We start from the raw sequence: 21,153 nt of genomic DNA, 5'->3' as shown, positions 1-21,153 counted from the left end.
TATACCGGCAAGTACATTTAATATTGGCTGTGGTGGTGAGCTGCTTTTGTCTGTGAAACTTTTAATTCTTCACGCCGAATCGTTGGCAGGGGTAATAGCTTATCTTTGAACATAGCGCTCCATCAGAAATACTTTGTTCGTGCTCAAAAGAGATCAGAGGATTAACTTAATGAATTCACATAGCATACCTTAGAGGAAAAAATTAAAAGGGGAATTGATTGTGCTTCCTGATGTTGTTCCTGTGGTTTCTTTGGATACAGAGGTGAATGTTCTTTGACGTTCTGCTAGAGTATCCACTGGGTGGGCTTTATCAATCAGCTCGGATAGGTCATCAGTGCTCCGTCTCCGGAAAATAATCAGCATTGTTGTTTTTTCCTGTGCTGTCTTTTAAAACATATAAGATCATGAGTTTACAGATTTCTCCAAATAACAGCTATACATTTTAACCCAGCGGTTAGCATTCCTTCAATCCAATAGTTTTACTCCTGGTAAAAAGCAGCGAAATATATAGAGAGATTATATTCAAATATTTCAACATTCTTATTGGATTACCTGTATGGATATATCACTCAGAATTCCTAATATGATTTTGAGTTCAGTTTTGCTTTACTACTTTCAGAGTCTTTTATTGACCTTGCTGAAGCAGAGAAGTGACATAATCACAAATGCGACCTACCTGTGCTGCTGTTTTTGGTTAATAATGATTAAAAAAAACAGCTCCTTGCATTAAGAGCAAGAGCAACCAACACGCTCGCTGGTTGCGTTTGGTATTTTCCGGGGTGCTCTTCCTCAGCTGCAAAGTTATTTGGCGAGCAAAGACCTCTGAGAAGGAGTCTGAATCCGTCAACAACACAGGAATTCTAAGATTGCACTGCCGTCTTGTGTACAGAGATCTGCTTTTTCCTTATAGAGTTTTTTGTATTTAAGAACACGTATCCTACCTTGAATGCTAGTTTCAAAAGATATGTTACCGGATCACAGATTTTCTTGAAAAGATTTGGGGATGCACTTACCGGGATTCAAACCCGGCTCGATTATTAAGAAGGCACCTATACCACCAACGCACTTCTGAGAAACACCGGCACATTTCCGCAATCCTCCCTCTTACCTACAAAATTATGAAGAGACAGACGTCCAATGAAAACTAATTTGATTCACTCAAGGCTTCGCTCTTTTGTTGTGATGTCATTTTAATTAATGTAGCTGTGATAAGGTGTCGTTTCTGTCTCTTAAAGTTTAAGTCTGCTCCTTTCTTCCTGGTTTAGCAATAATGTTCCATGATTGTTTACAAACACCACTATCAATTATTTGTCCAGCTCTAACGCCTGTGTGCGTTGACAAGGCATCTCAAAAGGACATATTAAATAACATGATCCTTCCTGTTACCATTCCTGTGGTTGGAGCGTTGTTTCGCCCTTTTTCGTTCTTCTACAATATTTGCAGACAGGACTTTATCACTCGAGTTGTACAAAACAAGTCGGTCCATGAAAATCATCTGTACTGCTGTTGTTCTATGCGTAGTTTAATCAAGGTAGTCGAGTGAGGAGGTAAAAAAGCACTCCCCGTCGATAAATCAATCATCGTCGCCCGTGTGACTGGATATAAAAATAACGGATTCATTTTATCCAATCTCTGGAAGCTTCGATGCGGTTATTTTTCCTTCCTTATTTCTTCATTCCTATGAATTTACTCTGTAGTAGAGGAAACACAAAAGTGGGAAACTGCAGGCATCCTTGGTTAGTGGTGGATTGTGTTCAGGGAGCATCAGCACATATCAGTTCCGTTAATAAGTCTGTTGGGGATATACCTCAGTGGTAGAGTGCATGCTTTGCATGTATGAGCATCTCCAGGTGCTTTATATTTCTGTGCTCACATTGCAATCTTTGCTCATGTTAATAGAGAGCCAAGTTCACACAATTAAACTCAGGCACACTCGAAGTGCTACGGTGTTGCTCTGCTGTTTTAAATGTACCTCTAAAGCATTTAGTTCTGTTAACTACCAAATGATTTGAACTCATTTTATGTCATATTCAAAAATCCAGAGGTCTTCAGACGTGTCGTGGCTGTTGAAGAAAAAAACTGATGGACCAAACAACGACATTCGATGATTACAAGAAATTCAAGAAACACAACAGTCCGAGTACAGGTTTAAATCCCGAACCCTTAATTTAAAAGACAAAGCGAAGGATACGACCTGTAAACTCTCTTCGTGTCTTACAGTTTATGATATAAAAATTTTTTACTTTCAGAATAATTTCTTGCTGCTGACTATTTATTGAATTTTAACAAAATGTTTTTTAATTTTTAACAAAAAAGTGTGCACACTTATAGAACCAAGGCATTGAAAGTTTTTTTAATTGTTGTTCCAAAAAATGTTCCATTTGTTTTCGTTCTTAATGTTGTTGATTAAAAGATCTTATTAAATGCGAAAAAATCTGAATGTGAAAAAAGGTCAAAATGCTATTGAAAAAATCAGTAATGTGAGGAAAGATGAATTGTGGGAGCCCCTTACCGCCCCATGTCATGCTGTATTTCTCACTCATTCTACTGGGAGTGGTGCCGTCGCTTCTGGATAAAGTCTGTCAGTAGACATTCCAGACGGGTCAGGTACTGTATGACTGCACTTCGGCACAAGAAGAGACATGTGACTTGCGAGGATCACGACAGTGTCATTCACTGTCTAGAGCCCGGATAGCTCAGTCAGTAGAGCATCAGAGTTTTAATCTGAGGGTCCAGGGTTCAAGTCCCTGTGTGGGCGTTTGTGTTTTCCTTAAGTGTATTGTGAATTTAATTATAAATCGTATTTTATCTTCCACTCTTCTAGCTGTACTGTCGATATTTTAAAAGTTCATCACTTGTATTTTCTTTACTGTTTCCTTTCACAAACCGAAAATGTTCAAGACTATTTTGTCACCGCACTCCACGTAGATAATCACAGCAAAAGAAAGGAAACGCAGTGAGGAGCTCACACAGTGAGTACTCTTGAATACAACAAGAGGAAAGGCACACTGTACATCTGCAGAACATCACGTCCGAGTTTACAGTGACAGCAGAGATTGGAAGCGAAGTAATTTTTTATCACTCGCTTGCTCAACGATCTCTCAACAGATGTCTAATAATCACGTTCAGAAAGGTGACAATACATTTTTATTTTAACTAAGTAGCCTTAATGGCAACACAGTTGTAGGAGTCCGGCTTTTCTTATTTCTTCTGCAGAACCAGCGGTATCGGAATATACTGATCCGCAAAATAAGCGCTTTCGGTTTCTGATCGTTTTTATTGAGCGCTGCTCTAAACTTTATATTTGCTTTTGCTGGTTTTCCTCATTAAAAAAGACATTTCTCTAATTACATGATTTCATGATCAACGAGGAGAAAGAAGGAAAATATATAATTCATTATAAGAACCACAGGCAAGATGGCTGGTGGTCTAAGGCGTTCAGGTCGCAGTGAGACGTTTGTTTAAATCGTACTTCTAATGAGTACTCTTTTTCTCGTTAGAGTAGAAACGATAGAAGCCTTAAGTGGGAAAAAAATCACAACATCTCGCATTTCACGTGTTTAATGTTAACTGTCTCAGCGGTTGCCTCGGTGATTGATGGCTCTTCTCCCTCGCAGGGTGACGGTAAACTTCTTCAGAGAGGGAGTCTCCCACGCACGGCATTTAATAATAATAATAATAATTGCTTACACTTATATAGCGCTTTTCTGGACACTCCACTCAAAGCGCTTTACAGGTAATGGGGACTCCCCTCCACCACCACCAATGTGCAGCATCCACCTGGATGATGCGACGGCAGCCATAGTGCGCCAGAACGCTCACCACACATCAGTGGGGAGGAGAGCAGAGTAATGTAGCCAATTCATAGAGGGGGATTATTAGGAGGCCATGATGGGGTAAAGGCCAGGGGGGAAATTTGGCCAGGACACCGGGGTTACACCCCTACTCTTTTCGAGAAGCGCCCTGGGATTTTTAATGACCACAGAGAGTCAGGACCTCGGTTTTACGTCTCATCCGAAGGACGGCGCCTGTTTACAGTATAGTGTCCCCGTCACTATACTGGGGCATTAGGACCCACATGGACCGCAGGGTGAGCGCCCCCTGCTGGCCCCACTAACACCTCTTTCTTTATCAAGAGCCGAGACAACAGAAACAGACTTCCAGCTGACATTAATTACTTCATGAGCGTTTATGACCATATTTAAAAAGCTGAGAGCAGGTGAAAACGTCTTTTGAAATGAGAAAATATCTGCTGACAGTAAACAGAGCTGACGCTCAGCTGCGAACAAGCACTCCTCGTAAGTACAGTGCTGAGTAACCTCACTTGTCGCGCGAGAGACCGGGGTACATTTCTGTGACAGGGCGCTGGTTAAATTTTTTAACAACTTGACTTCATTTAGAAAGTGTGTACTGTGTACTAAGTTTCGGACTAGTTAGTGCAGTAGAATATGGAGATCATCTCCAGCTCTGAGCTCAACTGCAACAAGCAGCCGTGCTGAACAAAGTCAGAGCCCAGCTTAACGTGTGCTCAGTGTGGTGCTCAGGACTCAGGGGTATTGTTGTGGTTATAATTAGCACAAACTGCAGGGGCTCTGAATCAGAACATTTCAATTTATCTGATCAGTAAATTAAAATGCAGGACACGTTAATATAGGATTATTACTGTGTCTCTGTCCTGTTTGTATATAACCCAATGTTCCTCACAGTTTAAAAGATACCAGTAAGGACTCTTAACTCCTAATTTGGTACTCATTGCAAATAGTCCCAAAACAAGCACGTCTGACAGCTGCGGGGTTGAAGGTGAACATGTATCGTATTGTAATGGCTTCTATTTCCACTGATGAATGAGACAGATTCATGAGGAGATCCTACGCACAACTAAGCGAACACATCGCTATTTCGATCTGATGTAGATGATCCATTTGTGTCAGCAGTACTATAAATGTAAGTCTTATACACTTTCAGGGGCTGCATCTGTAGCGCTTCATCTAAGAAGACTGTTTTACTTTACCGCATGGTTACATTCACCCACCCAATTTATTCTCAGAATACCCAATGGCTCAATAACCCTGTTTTCCCCTGGGAACCACCAGTGTACAGTCCAATTCCATTCAAAAATATAACAAATATATTAAATTAATATATTCAATTAACAAATATATTCAATGAACTGTGTAACACAGAGCTGGAAAGGTGAAACCAGGATGGCTGAGCAATCGAGCAACTGAAACTATCGACCAGGATGGCTGAGTGGTTAAGGTGTTGGACTTAAAGCCCAATGGGCAAATGTTTATGTGGGTTCAATCCCTGCTCCTATAATTTGCTTTTGAAGTGACAGAACACTTTGAAGATTTACACTCTATTAAAATATGGATTTACTAAATTTCAGTTCTCTTCACTCCCTGGGATAACTGAACTCTCACAATCGCATACTGAAGGCTTTGCATGCATTAGCTGTGATACAGCTCCTAATTAAGACAGAATGAAACTCTATCAATAATAAGTGACATGTTTTAAATAAACGCGTATTGATAAACTTCATTATTAATAAAAGTGGTGTGACGGGAAAGCAAATTAAATATTACAATGATATTCCAAGCAACTGTTGTGTGCCGGAGCCAAATGTCGTCCACTGTAGGCTTTGTAAATTGTTTAAAAATTGTAAGTGAAGGTCAAAACTTATTGTTGAGATAATCAACAATTTGTTGATTCCTGCAGTTACAGATTAAAATGTGAGAAGATTTTCTCTGGGTTTATCTCTGTCCGAGTGCCTGATGTGAATATGCTGAACGTAGTGTCTTTGATTTATGTACTCAAACAACCAAAGAATCCTATTCTCGTCCTCCTATGGTTTGTCAAACGTGATTTTTTCAAATTGGGTGTGATTTCTTTTAGTCTTTTGCTCCTGTACTAGAGCAGTAATGTTTCTAGACGTGCATGAACATGTCACATTTCTACACGTAGATAACACAAGATAACACGTACACAAGAACGGATGTAACAGTACAGGACATAAAGTGAGGAATTCGCGCAGCTTTCAGCTCAGTGCGGAGTCCAGAGGGAGGACTCGCTCGCTGAATGATCTCTCAGGAAATCTCAGTTGAGATTGAACAGGTGCTTCTTCAACAGCTACGACAAGTCGGAAGACTCATTGAAGTCTGAAGAGATCAGCCTCTGTGACGCAGTGTCCAGTGACACTAACTAACTGTCCTAGTGTTCTCTGCTAATGTAAAGGGTCAATGTTGATTTAGGTGAATGTAAGGTTTCTTTCTTGTAAAATATTTTCGACATTTTTTGCTGCTGAAAATTAATCTTGTGCATTTGAATGAATTCTGAAATTGTCACCTAATTCTATACATTGTTTCATCAGACTGGAACATTTAGAGGAGCCCAATTGCATTAATTAATTGCATAGTGATAGTATTTCTTGCCATTTAAATACTTCAGTCAAAACTGTAGAGAAGTTGCTCCTGTTTTCACCATTATAAGAACTGTGATGCACCAGTATTATTTGCTCTCATAAAAGTATTGTAATTGTATTGTTCTGTTCCGTTACAGCCTTGAGTGACACAAATCTTCTCCTTTACTGCACTACACTTCTCCAGAGGTCAGTTCAGCACACAAGGATCCTCAGTCAAACAAACACTGCAATCACTTGATAAATGCCATTTCCCATCCTTTCTCTTAGTGTTGGCGCTACTATTGTATGCAAAGGAGGCGACTTGACAATGAAAGGTGTAATCATCTTAAAGAAAGTCTTCATGAAGGAGTGCATCGGCAAGCTCTCATCTGGTAATTGACCGGCCTTGTGAAGAAACCAATCTCATTCAACAACCATACAAATTGCACAGCTTAAGGCACATGAAGCACAACTCGTGGGCTAACTGACACAAAACAATGTCACTTCACATTATCCGCAAAGCTGTTTTGCTTGTTGACCACCTCTTCCTACAGTATATTACAGTGAGCACATACTGTATATTTCAGTTCCTTCTCTTTTATTTTCCTTACTATTTTACTGTCCCTTTCCCTCATGTGGAGATGTATCCACAGCCAAAACCCCGTGTTTCGCCCTACGTTTGTGCCAGTTTTACAATTGGTGTAGGAGCCTGCCTTACAGAGGTCCAGCGGCACAGTTGGTCAGTGTGTGGTATGCATGTAGCTGTGCACAGTGGAGTTATAATGAGGTTGTGTGTTCAAGCCTTCCCTGGAACGTTTTCCACCCATAAAAAGTTAATTCGCCGAAGTAGTTTCACTGTGACTTTGCAGGTAAAATATTCTTAATGAGAATAATATTTTGTATGCGATAAATAACTGAACTAGAAAATATTGGAGAGAAATGGCTTGTCACACTACTCGCAGCAGGCACTCAGACAGAGAAATGTCCTGTCATTAAAGAAAATTCATGAAGAAGAGGAGTGACATCATTGCAAAGGCGATATTTTCTGATGTCTGTTTTGGTTAATAATCATTTGCGTGGGAATTACTTCTGTCATTATTACTAATACTGATAAAAACAGAGAACTCACAGCTCTCTGGACGTTGGCCTGGACTCTAGAAAGTCTTTTTATTTGCAAGCGGAACTCAACACCTGTTGATGGGTCACTTCTGTCAGACACATCAGTGGAACCCAAGCCCACCTACACACACATTCACACACACTGATAGATATACTGTACACCTACACTCTCACACACATTTACACTCACAGACACATCACACCTTTATACACACAATAAGACACTCACACACTCACATATATACACTCACAGACTCACAGATACACAAATAGACACTATATACGCACATAGACACCTACATACACTCTTAGGTACAGACACACTATAACTAACACTAATGCAGATACTGCTAATATTACAACAGTAACACAATCACCAAAACTTACACTATCATTGTTACTAACACTGACAAAAACTACTACTAGACTAATAATACTTATAATAACAGTAATACTCTCATGAAAACTAACATGATGATGAGTGTTAATACTCTGACACTAACACTATACGTATCACTAATATTACATAAATACTAGCATTAAAACTAAAACTATCAGTAATGCTATCATCATTAATACTCACATAGACACTACACACACTGACAGACATGCCCACACATACACTTACAAATATAAAACTACACACTGACAGACACCACACACTCACGGACACAAACCATACACACACATTCTCAGGCATGCATTCACAGAAACAAATAGACACTACGCATACTCCTAGACACACACTTATAGACACCAAACACTCAGAGACCCCACACGCTCACACACTAACAGACACAACAAGCTCACAGACACATACCTACACACTCACAGACACACAGCCCACACACACAGACACCACACACTTCCAGACACGCACCCACACACGCACAGATACTACAAACACACTTATCTACAGATACACAATAACTAACACAAATATAAATACTACTAATACTACCACAGTAACACTATCACTAACACTGACACAAACTACTAATAATAACAGCAATGCTGTTACTAAAACTAACATTACTACTAGTGTTAATACTCTAACAGTAACACTATAATTATAATTAATATTAACATGAATATGAACATTAAAACTAAAACAATCAGTAGCACTATCATCATTAATACTCACATGAACATTAGCATTAAAACTACCAGTTGTAATCTTACTAATATTAACATGAAGACACTGATATTAGTATTAGTTGCTACCTGTGACGTCACACCGCTCTCTGTGACAAATACGAGACACTTAGACGCGTGCAGTGACGGGGCGCCTGTCGCCGTGGTTACCATTCTTATGATTTATAAACACTGGAAAAATGCATTTAAACTGTTTCTTACATACATTTATGAACTTGAAATATCATTTTCTAGCTCTAGGATACAGTTACCTAAATAATAATATGAATAATCATTGTTTAATTTCGGATCGAACATTATTAACCCTAAACGCACTATGTTAATTGGTCGATACAGTCTTTATTAACTGTTTTCTAGATACTTAAACAGGGTCAAGAAAAGAATCAGTACTCACCAATCGGTGAAGTTAATCGATTTTTCTATGGTTCTTCAGTTGAAATAATTGGTTGTCGATAGATAAGTGATCAATAACTTTTCTCCGTGCGCTCCGTGCCTCCCGCGGTCTCTCTCTCTGATCCCAGCGCTCTGGCTGGTGTCTGTGACGTCACACCGCTTATTCTGACAGAGCATAAGTGTCTCTGCTGCTTTTGTGTGTCTTTTTCATGAATGCCAGAGGTACTTGAAATGTTGCAAAAAGAAAAGCGTTTTTTTTTGTTTTGTAAAAAAGTGAGTGCTGATTTTTATTTTATACAGGAAACGCATGCATGTTGAAACACTATTTAAATTCTATAAATAACTGAGAAATAATAAAGCAAGGAAAACATGATATATGTAAAAATACAATTTGATCACATAATTTACTTCATTACCTCTGGTGGTTACATTTTTTTTTTCTGTTGTGTTTTTTTCTCTTGTACATGTTTCTGATCTTCTGGTTGTAGTTATATTTGTAAATTCTATACGTTTAATAATTTTTTAAAAATAGTGCATCTCTGCTGGAGGAGACTCCTGGTTTTCATACAAAAATAACATCTCCAAAAAAACTAAACCGGGCTGTGAAGAGAGGCGATTTATAACAGTTGGAGAAGGAGAGCGACAAACCGAGGAATGAAAATCATTAAACAGAAAAAAAATAGTTTACTTCACAGATTAATGCGTTACAAAGCGTTCCCATGTGGAGCAGTAGAGAATGAGTACGAGTCCCTAAAATAAGCGCTTTTAAGGGTTTTACACGAATCTTCAGAGTATAAGAGCCAGGAGGATCAGACTCGTGGTCCTGGAGGTGTATACTGGTTTTACTTCCACCAAGCTCTCACATCTATAGGTAGTCTGATGATTTCAATTAACTGTATAACTGTTACAAGACTTCATCTAATTGTACATTTATAAGACACTTGTGAGTGAAGCTGAATCCCAGGGCTCGTATGGAATCACACACAGACAGATCTTCTTCTGTGTGATCTGAGTCCCACTGCTCAGAGCTACAGACTGGTCAACTGGTCACTATTGTAGTCACGACCATTGGCCTTTGGCTGCTAATAATCAATATACTGATCAGAGTGTCAATACTGGTGTTTATTACATAAATACAAAGATAATTCCACACTCACTTGTGTTATAAAACACTTAAAAAACATGTTTGGAGGCTGATATACAGTAAAGAAAGTAATACTGAAGGGTTGGAAGTCCTGGAAAGGGTTAATAGAACCTTCTTGCTTTCGACCTGGAACAGAGCCCACAGCTGCCAGATCAGTGACCCCTGAGCCCAGTTCACAGAGAGGAGAATCAGGAGCTCGTATGTCTCTAAGAGGGCTGGGAGAAAGGAGAAAAGGGGGAAATGTGACATGAGTCCAGGCTGTTCTGTTTGATATTGTTCATGTAGCAGCACTGATTGTCTGAATATCTTCTGGTTCTGGATTGTGAGGATAGAGAGCAGTACGGAGTTGAGCTTCTGTCTGAGTGTGAGTCTGAGCTGTGAATCTGACTGAGAAGAGAATAATGATTTTTTATTCTGCTTCTGAGAATTTTTCTTCTTTGCCAAGTGGTGTTACATCCCCTTCAGATACTCTGCACAGACTGCCAGAGTGAGAGAAGAGGAGAGAGAGATGGACAGATAAGAGCACACACAGCGAGAGAGACATACGTCTTGATTTACTTTGAAGCAAGTGTTCATTTCTTTTCTGGAACAAGTTGTTTCTGAACTTCAAGAAATTCATACAACTTCTGAACCTTGCTTATCAGGACAGAAGAAATGCTGCAAAAAAATGCCGGTGATTTTTTCTCCTTTTAAAGAAAAGTGGAGAAAAACAACAGCAGTGCATCTTCGTCGGTTTGATTTAGCTTAATACAAGTATTCACTTCCTTTTCTGTAGATTACAGCCTGCGAAAGATGAAATGAAGTTCTTGGTTACTCTTGGTCAGTGCAGAAGAAATACTGCCAGCTGGCAGGAAAATGACAGTATTTTATTTAACTACAAACACTTGAGTTGTGGCTCCAGCTGGATTTGAACATGCAACATGTGACATGGGTTTTAGGAACCTAACCCACAGCACCACCAGAAAGGACAAGCAACAGTAACGTGTCCTTGTGCAGCTGTTAAACAAAGGGCTGGTGGGTCAAACGCACTCAGGGATGTGCTTCATTAAAGATGATGGTGAACCTGATGGTGTGCTTATCAATCATGCATGAAATGTACATAGCAGAGAATGGTTTTGATCCATCGACCTCTGGGTTATGGGCCCAGCACACTTCCACTGCGTCACTCTGCTGTTGGCTGTCATACTGTGGTTCAACACAAGTGCTCCATCTTTGCTTTCTAAATGTGCGCCCGAGATGAAAAGTTTCAACGGTAAACGCAGTCACTTTGAGCACTTGGTCTTTTATAGTACGAATCATCACACGCTGCTCTACATGGGCGTGTCTTCAAGATCGTTGAGAACCAAAGCTTCTGCTTTCCGAGGCAACTGATTCTTTCATCGTTAATTCCCAAATCTTCAATGAGAATCAGTGAAACGAAAACCAAGCGCATGTACACACTCGCGTCCTAGCGTGAAAAAAATGATGGGAGCATTTGAGAAATAACAAGAGTAGTCTGAACAGCTCCGGCATATGAACTGCTCTACAAAGTGATCGCTACCTCCACACCCAGTTTATAACACTGAAAATAATGCAGGAAGCCCAGTAAAGTTCTAAAACCAGTGGTTTTCTCAAAAGTAAAATCTTCATCTTTTAAATATTGTCATCCATATATTTTCGTTTTTCTCTTTTTCACATTACACGCTTTCGAGGAATAGACTGTCTTGTAATGAAGGCTGCATTAGAAAATGTGTATCTAAATTAAAATCGGGTTTATGACTTTTGCGTTATTCAGCTTTCTTAGCGCTTGGGTCTCGATTCAGATATTGCAATGAAAGCAACATGGGATTAATTTTTTCTTTTCTAAATCAAAGGTGATCTGCTCACAAGGAAGTATAAAAACTTCAGCGTTTACTTTTTGAAGACCGCAAATTTTCGAAACACTGTTGCTTCATAAGCTAAGCTAATAAGTAACGTTTCTGAGCACGCATTGTATTACTAATGCTGTTATTAATAAAAAAAGCTTCAATTCACATAATGGAATTTGGATGGCTCAAAGTAGTCTATTCCTTGTACAACTTTACTTGCCCGCTGAGTAGATTTTAAAGCAACGGCAGCAGAAGTAGCAGTAATAGCAACAGCGTGGTTAGAGTGTCACAATACATATTCTTCACATATTTGAAATATTTTTATTCGGGTTCGCCTAATACACGGTGCAACCCATACCTGCAGCAGAATGCTGTGGCACATTAAGTCATTTTGTTTATCGGTTGTAAGGATTGAGGAGCGTACTACAACTCGAGCAAGCGAAAAGAAAATTAAACAGGAGTCACTTTTTGGATTGCTAATCCATTGTGCTCTGCTCGTCTAGGTTCAAATCCCATCCTTGTCATGGTTAAGGCCTGAGACGTGTGTGTTTTTTCTAAACGGTGTTTGCATTTGTTTCCTCTTCTACTCTTGTACTGGAGCAGTAATATTTCTAGCGGTGGACGAACATGGTATCACAGGCTGACAGCAGGAACACGTGGCCACAAGCTGCAGTACATTGGTTTGGGAACAGCAATAACTTTCCTCTGGAGACAGGTGCGCCGGTATTAATACAGCTCTTTCGAGCGGAAAGAGTAACAAGAATTGCAAATTTATATGTGCGATATAAAGTCAGAATTCTGAGTTTTTAAGTCGCAATTCTGAGATACCATAGCGCGTTTTTTTTTTACTCCCTGGCGGAAACGCGCTTCCATAGGTTCTCAGTGCTGCGAAGCAAAACTAATCTCCGAAAAATCAGACAATTATTATCAGATCATGTCAAAAGCTGATCAGTATTTCTTTACTGGGAAGCAAAGAAATGCTTGTATTACACATTTTAATGTGACATGAAATTACACGTGAAAAATAGTAAAATTATTTTCATTGCGGTACATGTTGATAGAACACCCCCCTCGATAAATGAAAGTGTGGACGGACGTGTCGCATGTTCCGTACTCTGTCTGGCAGCGAGTTTAACACACTGTCCTCGGAAATTAGAAACTAATTGAACAATAAATTCATCTGAGCCAAATCTACACGTGTGGGTGATTTAATTCTGTCTAAATTGCGTGGAACTCCTCTGCTGAGCTCAGATACACACGGGAAAGTGTTCAGGCGGCTTCACGGAGTCCCGCCTCAGACTGGAAGCAGGTTCTAATTAGACGCTGAGAACAATCCGGGTCTCTGTGTGTAATTGATTGTGTTGATTGAGCGGTAATGTGACCAGGTGTGTGGTAGCAGATCCTGCCAGTATAAAAACCTAGTCACCGCGCTCACACTTATTCTCTCTTCCCAGTGGGCAAAAGACGTATAATAGGAACAAGTAATAGGTTTAGTCCATGCGTATAATATACGTCTATTAAACGCATACCTTAGACGTCTAAATGTGGTCTACAATTCGTCTAGAATGAAATTCTAATATACGTCTAAAGTTATACGTCAATTATACGTCTATGTTTAGACGTTCATTATACATAAATGGTTGGAGTTCTATTATACGGATAAATTTAGAGGACTATTATACATATATGGTTGGAGTTCCGGATAACTTTAGAGGACTATTATACGTATAACTTTAGAGGTCTATTATACGTATAACTTTAGACGTCTATTATTAACGCTTACGGCCGACAAGCACTGTGTGTAAGAGCCGGCATACCAGAGCGGGTGACGTCACCGCCCTTCCCTGTGATAGCAGGACCAGAGCTACTGGGCTGTAGAGAAATCTCTCTTTAGCTCACGGGGCTAGGTCGCTGCAGAGAGACGCGGAAGTCCCAGGTTCGAGCCTCCAGTCGGGATGGGGCCGACCAGATGCGGCAAGGGCGCCCGCCTGAGCCCCCGTTGCGTTACAATACGTATATGGTTAGAGGTCTATTATACGGATAACATTAGAGGTCTATTATACATCAAAGATAGATTTTATAGGTGTAGAAACAAGTAAACCAAGCCAATGATTAGGTTTAGAAATTTATTCTGAAAATACACATTCACACCTGAAACATACGTATTTCAAATTATACATTGTATACAATCAATCAACAATCAACATATGGGCAATAATCATAAAAAACACAACTAGTCTTAAACTTCAGCTACAAATTCTGGTAACATGGCAATATACAGTATAGTAATGACAAACACAAAACTAATTACATTAACACACTAACTCAACACCACATTTTGATTCAAATATACATTTTAAAATGTACAACTTCTATATTTCCAAGAAAAAAAATATTACAATGGAAGTTAAGACGATTTTTGTCCACTATTTGCAAACCCTGTCTAATTGTCCTAACAGTTAGAACCAAAAACCTATTATTTTCAGAGTCCAGATCTCCTGGCCCCCTGCCTTGCATATGCATTCTTCAAGTAACACATTGCGTGCTCCTTTATTTCTTTTTCTGTCGATGTAGGGTGGGACTTCAGCACCGCAGCTAGGAGAAAATTATATAATATTACTTCCCAAATAAATGATGATTAATATCTTCTTTAGTATAATCTAAAAAATGAACGGTTTACTAAGCTCAAAGCTGAAATAAATGTATAAAATTTGGCTTGCATCATAGCAGTTGAGCAATAAAGTCTGTCCTAATTAAAGAGTACCCAGAGTTTGAAAGTACAACATAGAATAAGAATAAGAGAAACGGCAAAACGATTTTGTCATCTTCCCCATTCACACTATTTTATGTGCCATTTTTTTGCTTATTCACGTACTATTTTAATCAAAATAATATTAAGAAAGATCTGTATGTATTCAGATAGTATTATTATTGTTCATACTTACTCGTCAAAAGAGGATTGCTGAGATATTTGCAGATATACTTCTACATTTGAAAAACGTGTCCAAAATGGTGACCAACGAATACTAGCAATGCATTGTGGTATATAACCGGAAAATATGCTGGGTTCGATATTTTCTCAACGTATGCGTTTATTAATGTCGTCGATATTATGGTTGAAATTTAACATTGATAATACATCGCGGCTATGTGCCCCCTGCTATGAGCTGATGTGCAATTTTAACGCATGCAGTTAGTAAGGATCGGTCACTGTTGTATGGTATTATATATAATGACATTATGGAATAGGATGGGGACAGGCCTGGCATCACGGGGGGAGGGAGGAATGTCGCCCCTTCAGTTTGGGCAAAAGGATTTACTTACTTAATTTGCGCCCTAAAAAAATAGTTGTACTTTGTCAATGGTCAGACAACACTAAATGACACGAACAGTCACTCAGTCTGTTTGATGGGCAGGAGGGCTATCCGTCCAGGAACTGCACATATCACTGTCGTTATTGAGTGTCAACATTACGATCCTGTTTGCTCAGGTGGACCGATTCCTTGCAGTAGTTTATCATTATACTTAAAATCGTTATATAACTAGGACTAGTTATAGCAGTCTGTGATTTCTGTTGGTTTTACAACATTTTTTTCTTAACGATTCAGAACGTCCATGTAGCTGCAAAAATGAACGCTTATGGTACTTTTCGCTCCAGGCAATACAAACCGTGAGAGTGACGAAAAATGTGAAACTGAACTTCATCGCAAATACCAGATTGCTAGTCGTTATCTTCTATCATGAAGCACTAATCAATGGCATAGCTGCGAGATTTCATTTGGGTAGCTGCACCGTACAGCTCCGTTTCAACCGAAATATCACCCCCCCTCAGAATTTCAGACGCCCCCCTACAGATTGTTCCCCGGGCACCGCGCACTGATGGGGACGGGGTGTCCAGGAAATGGTAGCAACTTTTCTCAAGAAAATAAAAATAGAAACTCTATAGGCACTCAAACATTTTACTGTTTTTTTCAGGCAGGTAGCGAGACCCCCTCAGCAAAACCCTTGTATGCCAAGCAGTGGGCATTGATTCGTCGAATATACGTATATTCACGGCGAAAATACGGCTATACGTATATATAAGTCGCCTCGACGTATAATCAACGTCGAATTGCAACCGTAAAATCGACGACATTAATAAACGCATATATAACGTCGAAAACACATCTAACACAGTGCCTGAGGCTTTTTACTGTAAGTATCGTGTGTGCCGCAACTAGGAGTATACGGCACTCTGCACAGTGTACGAAGTAAATTATTTTCGCAGTAATTAATTTATTATATTTACTATATTTATTATACACGTGTAAATTAATTACTGCAAAATAATTTACTTCGTACACTGTGCAGAGTGCCGTATACTCCTAGTTCCTTCTACGCTCTCGTTCTGTTGTCTCGCGATGTCTACTCACTGGACTACATTTAGCATGACTTCTTGTTGCAGTTGAGCTCAAAGCTGGAGATGATCTCCATATTCTACCGCAGTAACAAGTCCGAAACGTAGGACACAGTACACACTTTTTAAGTGAACTCAGGTTTTTAAAAAATTAAACCAGCGACCTGTCACAGAAACGTACCCCAGTCTCCCGCGCAACAAGCAGGGGTACTCAGCACTATACTAACGAGGAGCGCTTGTCTGCAGCTGAGCGTCAGCTCTGTTTACTGTCGGCAGTCATTTCCTCATTTCCAAAGACTTTTTCACCTGCTCTCAGCTTTTAAAGACGGTCATAAACGCTCAAGAAGTAATTCATGTCAGTTGGAAGTCTGTCTCTGTTGTCTCAGCTCTTGATAAAGAAAAGCCGTGCATGGGAACTCCCTCTCTGAAGACGTTTGCCGTCAACCTGCGAGGGAGAAGAGCCATCAATCACCGAGGCAACCACTGAGACAGTTAACATTAAACACGTGAAATGCGAGATGTTGTGATCTTTTCCCGCTTAAGGCTTCTATCGTTTCTACTCTAACGAGAAAGACCTCTTTATTAGAAGTGAGATTTTAACAAACGTCTCCAGGGGTAACTGCGACCTGAATGCAACGCCATCTTGCCTGTGGTACTTATAATGAAGTATATATTTTATTTCTTTCTACTCGTTGATAAGAAAAAAAGTGAAATCGTGTAATTAGGGATATGTCTTTTTTTCATGGGGAAAACTACCCCGAGCAAATGTAAAGTTTAGAGCAGCGCTCAATAAAAATGATCAGAACCCGAAAGCGCTTCTTATGCGGATCAGTATATTCCGATACCACTGGTTCTGCAGAAGAAATAAGAAAAGCCGAACTCAAAGCAGAAATGTGTTGCCATTACGGGTACTCTGTCTGCAGCTGCTTTAAGATCTACTCACACCGTGATGCCATTAAGGCTACCTAGTTAAAAAAAAAACTTATCGTCACCTTTTTGAACGTGATTATTAGACACCCGTTAAATCTCAACCGAGGTTTCTTGAGAGATTGTTCAGCGAGCGAGTAATAAAAAATTACTTCGCTTCCAACCTCTGCTGTCACTGTAAACTCGGACGTGATGTTCTGCAGATGTGCAGTGTGCCTTTCCTCTTGTCGTATTCAAGAGTACTCACTGTGTGAGCTCCTTACTGCGTGTTCTGTACTCTACTGTGATTTAATTTAGATAATTAAGTGGAGTAGAGTGACAAGATCTACTTGAACATTTTCGGTTTGTGAAATGAAACACTAAATACACTACTGTAAATACAAGTAATGGACATTTAAAATAACCACAGTAAAGCTAGAAGAGTGAAAGATAAAAGACTATTTAGAATGACATTCACGATAGACTTATGAACACCACATCCACCCGAACAGGAACTTGAACCCTGGGCCTTCAGCTTATAGTCTGATGCTCTACCGATTGAGCTATCCGGGCTCTAAAAGCAAGATGACTCTGTCGGGATCCTCGCAAGTCACGTGTCTCTTGTGCCGAAGAGCAGTCATACCTGACCCGTCTGGAATGACCACTGACAGACTTTATCCAGAAGCGACGGCACCACTCCCACTAGAATGAGAGAGAAATACAGCATGACATGGAGGGTCAAGGGCCTCCCACAATCCATCTTTCCTCACATTACTGATTTTTTTCAATAGCATTTTGACCTTTTTTTACATTCAGATTTTTTTCACATTTAATAAAATCTTTTAATCAAATACATTAAAAATAAAACAAATTAAAAGAGCATTTCTGTAGAGAACAGCCTTGATGTTAAGCTTAGGGAGCCTGTCTTTTAGAAATTCTATTTCTTAACACCTTGCACAGCCTCCCGACAGACTAACAAATATTTTTTGGGAGAAATTGACTCACACACCGGAAGACACTAACGTTTATTTACGTTAGAGTATTTGAATAACAGTTTAATTTAACAGTATAAATCGTGTGACTTTGGAGTATTGGAAACTGACATGTTAAGAGATCAACTTGTGGAAAAATGTGCACGTCAGAGACTATAAATTGCTGCAGGAGGAAGGGCTGACTTTAAAAAGAGCTCTTACAGTCGCTAGAATTCATGAAGCAGCTCAAGCAGAATCAAGAATGCTTTCTGACCACAGTGACAAAGTGACACTGAACGGGGTGCTCGCTCAAACTTTACAAACAAAAGCCGAGCAGCAGGACGCAGAAATAGAAGAACAGGGGACGGCTGACATTACATGTTACAGGTGCGGACTAACAATGCACAAAGCAGATGAATGCGGAGCGTGAACAGCAAAATGTCTACACTGTAAGAAAACAGGACATTATGCACACGTCTGCAGAACATCACGTCCGAGTTTAAGGACAAGTATCTCTTTTATTGTTGTTGCTGCCTCCAGGCGATGTAAACCAGATTCAGAAAAAAATAATTTGAACAACATTATTCCCACATTTACTCGAAGGCGCGGTGACCAAGTGGTAAGGCGTCGGTCTCGTAAACCGAAGAGCGTGGGTTTAAGCCCCACCCGTGCCTGTTTCATTTGTCACCGCTTTCCTTTAGTTTCAAAGTCTTAAAAAACTCGCAATGTAGGGGTCTCAATAGTAAGAGGACATAACTGTCTCCAGTAATTAGTATTCGTGCATATCCTGCTTTGTTTTTCAGTCGACAAAGCTTGTCTCTCTTCACACCCATCTTCCAAATGATCGCCACAGCATTGGGAAGGAACATGGCTTGGTACAGCCCCCCACTCCATGGTCTGATCACAAACAGATCGGGTGAGCTGTCAGTCCAGGTTGGAAGTAACGTTCGAAAGCACTAAAAATCTGACTTTGGAACGAGAAGACCGTGTTTTTTTAAACGAGTAAACGATAAAATAATATACTGCCTGCAAGACTATGTCAAGTTCAAGTTCAAATTCAAGTTTATTGTCATTATACTCATATACAGGTATATGGTATAACGAAATGCTATTTAGCTAGCTCTCGGACATAAGTAGTACAAAGAAAAAAACACAGAGACAGAGACAACAGCCGATGTGCAAAAAACATCAACAGGCAGTGTGCAAAACAACAAAAAGGTAACAGGTTATGTGCAAAAACATGCATCAAAAGAATGAAATAAAGGGATAGAAATGATGGGGAGTGAGCTTTTGACATGTATGGTAGAGATAGATTTTCAATGTGTGTTTGGGTTTTTGGTAAGAAAGAAGGCACTGTGAGGTTCAGATCATAGGTGATAGTTGAGGTGAGAGTGAGAGAGGCTGGGAGTTTAACAGTTTGATAGTGCGGGGGATAAAAACTGTTTCTGAGTCTGGTAGTCCGGACCCGAATGCTCCGGTACCGTTTTCCATGTCATGCTAAACGTCACAAATTGTGTTCGTCCAGTCGTATCAATCGTCCTAAAATTACGGAAAATCGGATGCGACTGGTGCAATCACTACCCATTTCTTCAGGATAGTCGAGTGGTTTAAAACAGCGAATTCACAGATTCGTGTCTTTTAAGCTTTGTGTTTCGCTCTCCAAATAGAGGCACGGGTTCAAATCCCACTCCCGACAATCAGGCGTTTTACCCTGTCTTTTTTACCTGCCTTTACACTGTTTCAGTCTTGTTGTGCTCGCTGACAATCACAGTACGAGGGAAACGGAGAAACTGCTTAGCGGAAAGAAAAAAGCTTCGTAAACAGGTGAATGTGATTAGCAGCAGTAAGGTATGCATTCAAATGTTTAAGGCTGATTTATAAAAGCAGCAGCAGAAAGGTGCAGCCTTTGTAAGAATTCGCGGGTTTTTATGCTGCTTGGACTTCTTTCAAACCTATGAAGTGACCCCCGTTTTATTTTCATTTTCAAACTTCAGAACCGAATAACGAAAAGGTTTCATGTGTGACAGCATTCCGTTGCAAATACCGTTTCCACGATGTATTCAGCGACGGGAATGAAATGTTTTAGTGCTGGCTCAAATGCGAGGAATTTCAGAAAAACCCGGAAAAGCAACGCTTGCAGTAAATGACAAATTTAAAGCGTGTAGTTAGCATGAACAGAACAACGCAATGCTCTGTAAAAACGATCTGAAGCCGCAATTACTCTTTTATCTCGGGCAGTTCATTCCGATACGATGTTTCCGCAGGATAAATGAAATGCCGAACTCCAAACATGTTGTTGCCATTATTATTACTCCTGCTGCTGTAGTTTTAAGCTTTAATCAGTGGGTATGTAATGTTGTAAAGGGGCTGGACTACTTTGTTCAGTCCAAATTCCATTATGTGAATTTATGCTTTTTTAATATAAGCATAAACAATACAATGCGTGCTCAAAAACTGTTACTTATTAGCTTAAGAAGCGGCAGTGTTTTGACAAAGTGTGGTATTCGAACAGAAAATGCTGAAGTGTTTAATACTTGCTTGTGAGCAGATCTCCCTCGATTTAGACAAACTCTTGTTCGGCCGATGATTTCAGATCAAAATCTGAATCAAGTGGAAAGAAAGCTGAATTACGCTGGGTACTGGGTATCACTGTTACGCCATCAGGTCATGCTAGGAGGATTGGGGGGATCAAATTGACACAGAGGGACCCAATGTGGGGGCTGAACCCACAGTTCTGAGATTAAGAGATTCATGCTTTATGGACTGCGCCTACATTATATAACTCTTGTGCTACAGCAGTAATGTTTCTGGGTGTGGATGAA

At 39.8% G+C, this 21,153-nt stretch overlaps 2 non-coding genes across 2 annotated transcripts; both read left to right on the top strand.

Moving 5' to 3' along the window:
• Positions 1-2,685: 2,685 nt before the first annotated feature.
• Positions 2,686-2,758, top strand: trnak-uuu (transfer RNA lysine (anticodon UUU)). The gene has a single exon. It is a non-coding gene; the product is annotated as a tRNA-Lys (tRNA).
• A 16,175-nt stretch (positions 2,759-18,933) lies between these two features.
• On the top strand, positions 18,934-19,005 carry trnat-cgu (transfer RNA threonine (anticodon CGU)). The gene has a single exon. It is a non-coding gene; the product is annotated as a tRNA-Thr (tRNA).
• Positions 19,006-21,153: the final 2,148 nt, after the last annotated feature.

The sequence above is a fragment of the Lepisosteus oculatus genome, chromosome 14, assembly GCF_040954835.1.
Source record: "Lepisosteus oculatus isolate fLepOcu1 chromosome 14, fLepOcu1.hap2, whole genome shotgun sequence".
Lineage (NCBI taxonomy): Eukaryota > Metazoa > Chordata > Actinopteri > Semionotiformes > Lepisosteidae > Lepisosteus > Lepisosteus oculatus.
The sequence above is the reverse complement of the archived record's forward strand: the minus strand, read 5'-3'. Positions and strand labels throughout refer to the sequence as shown.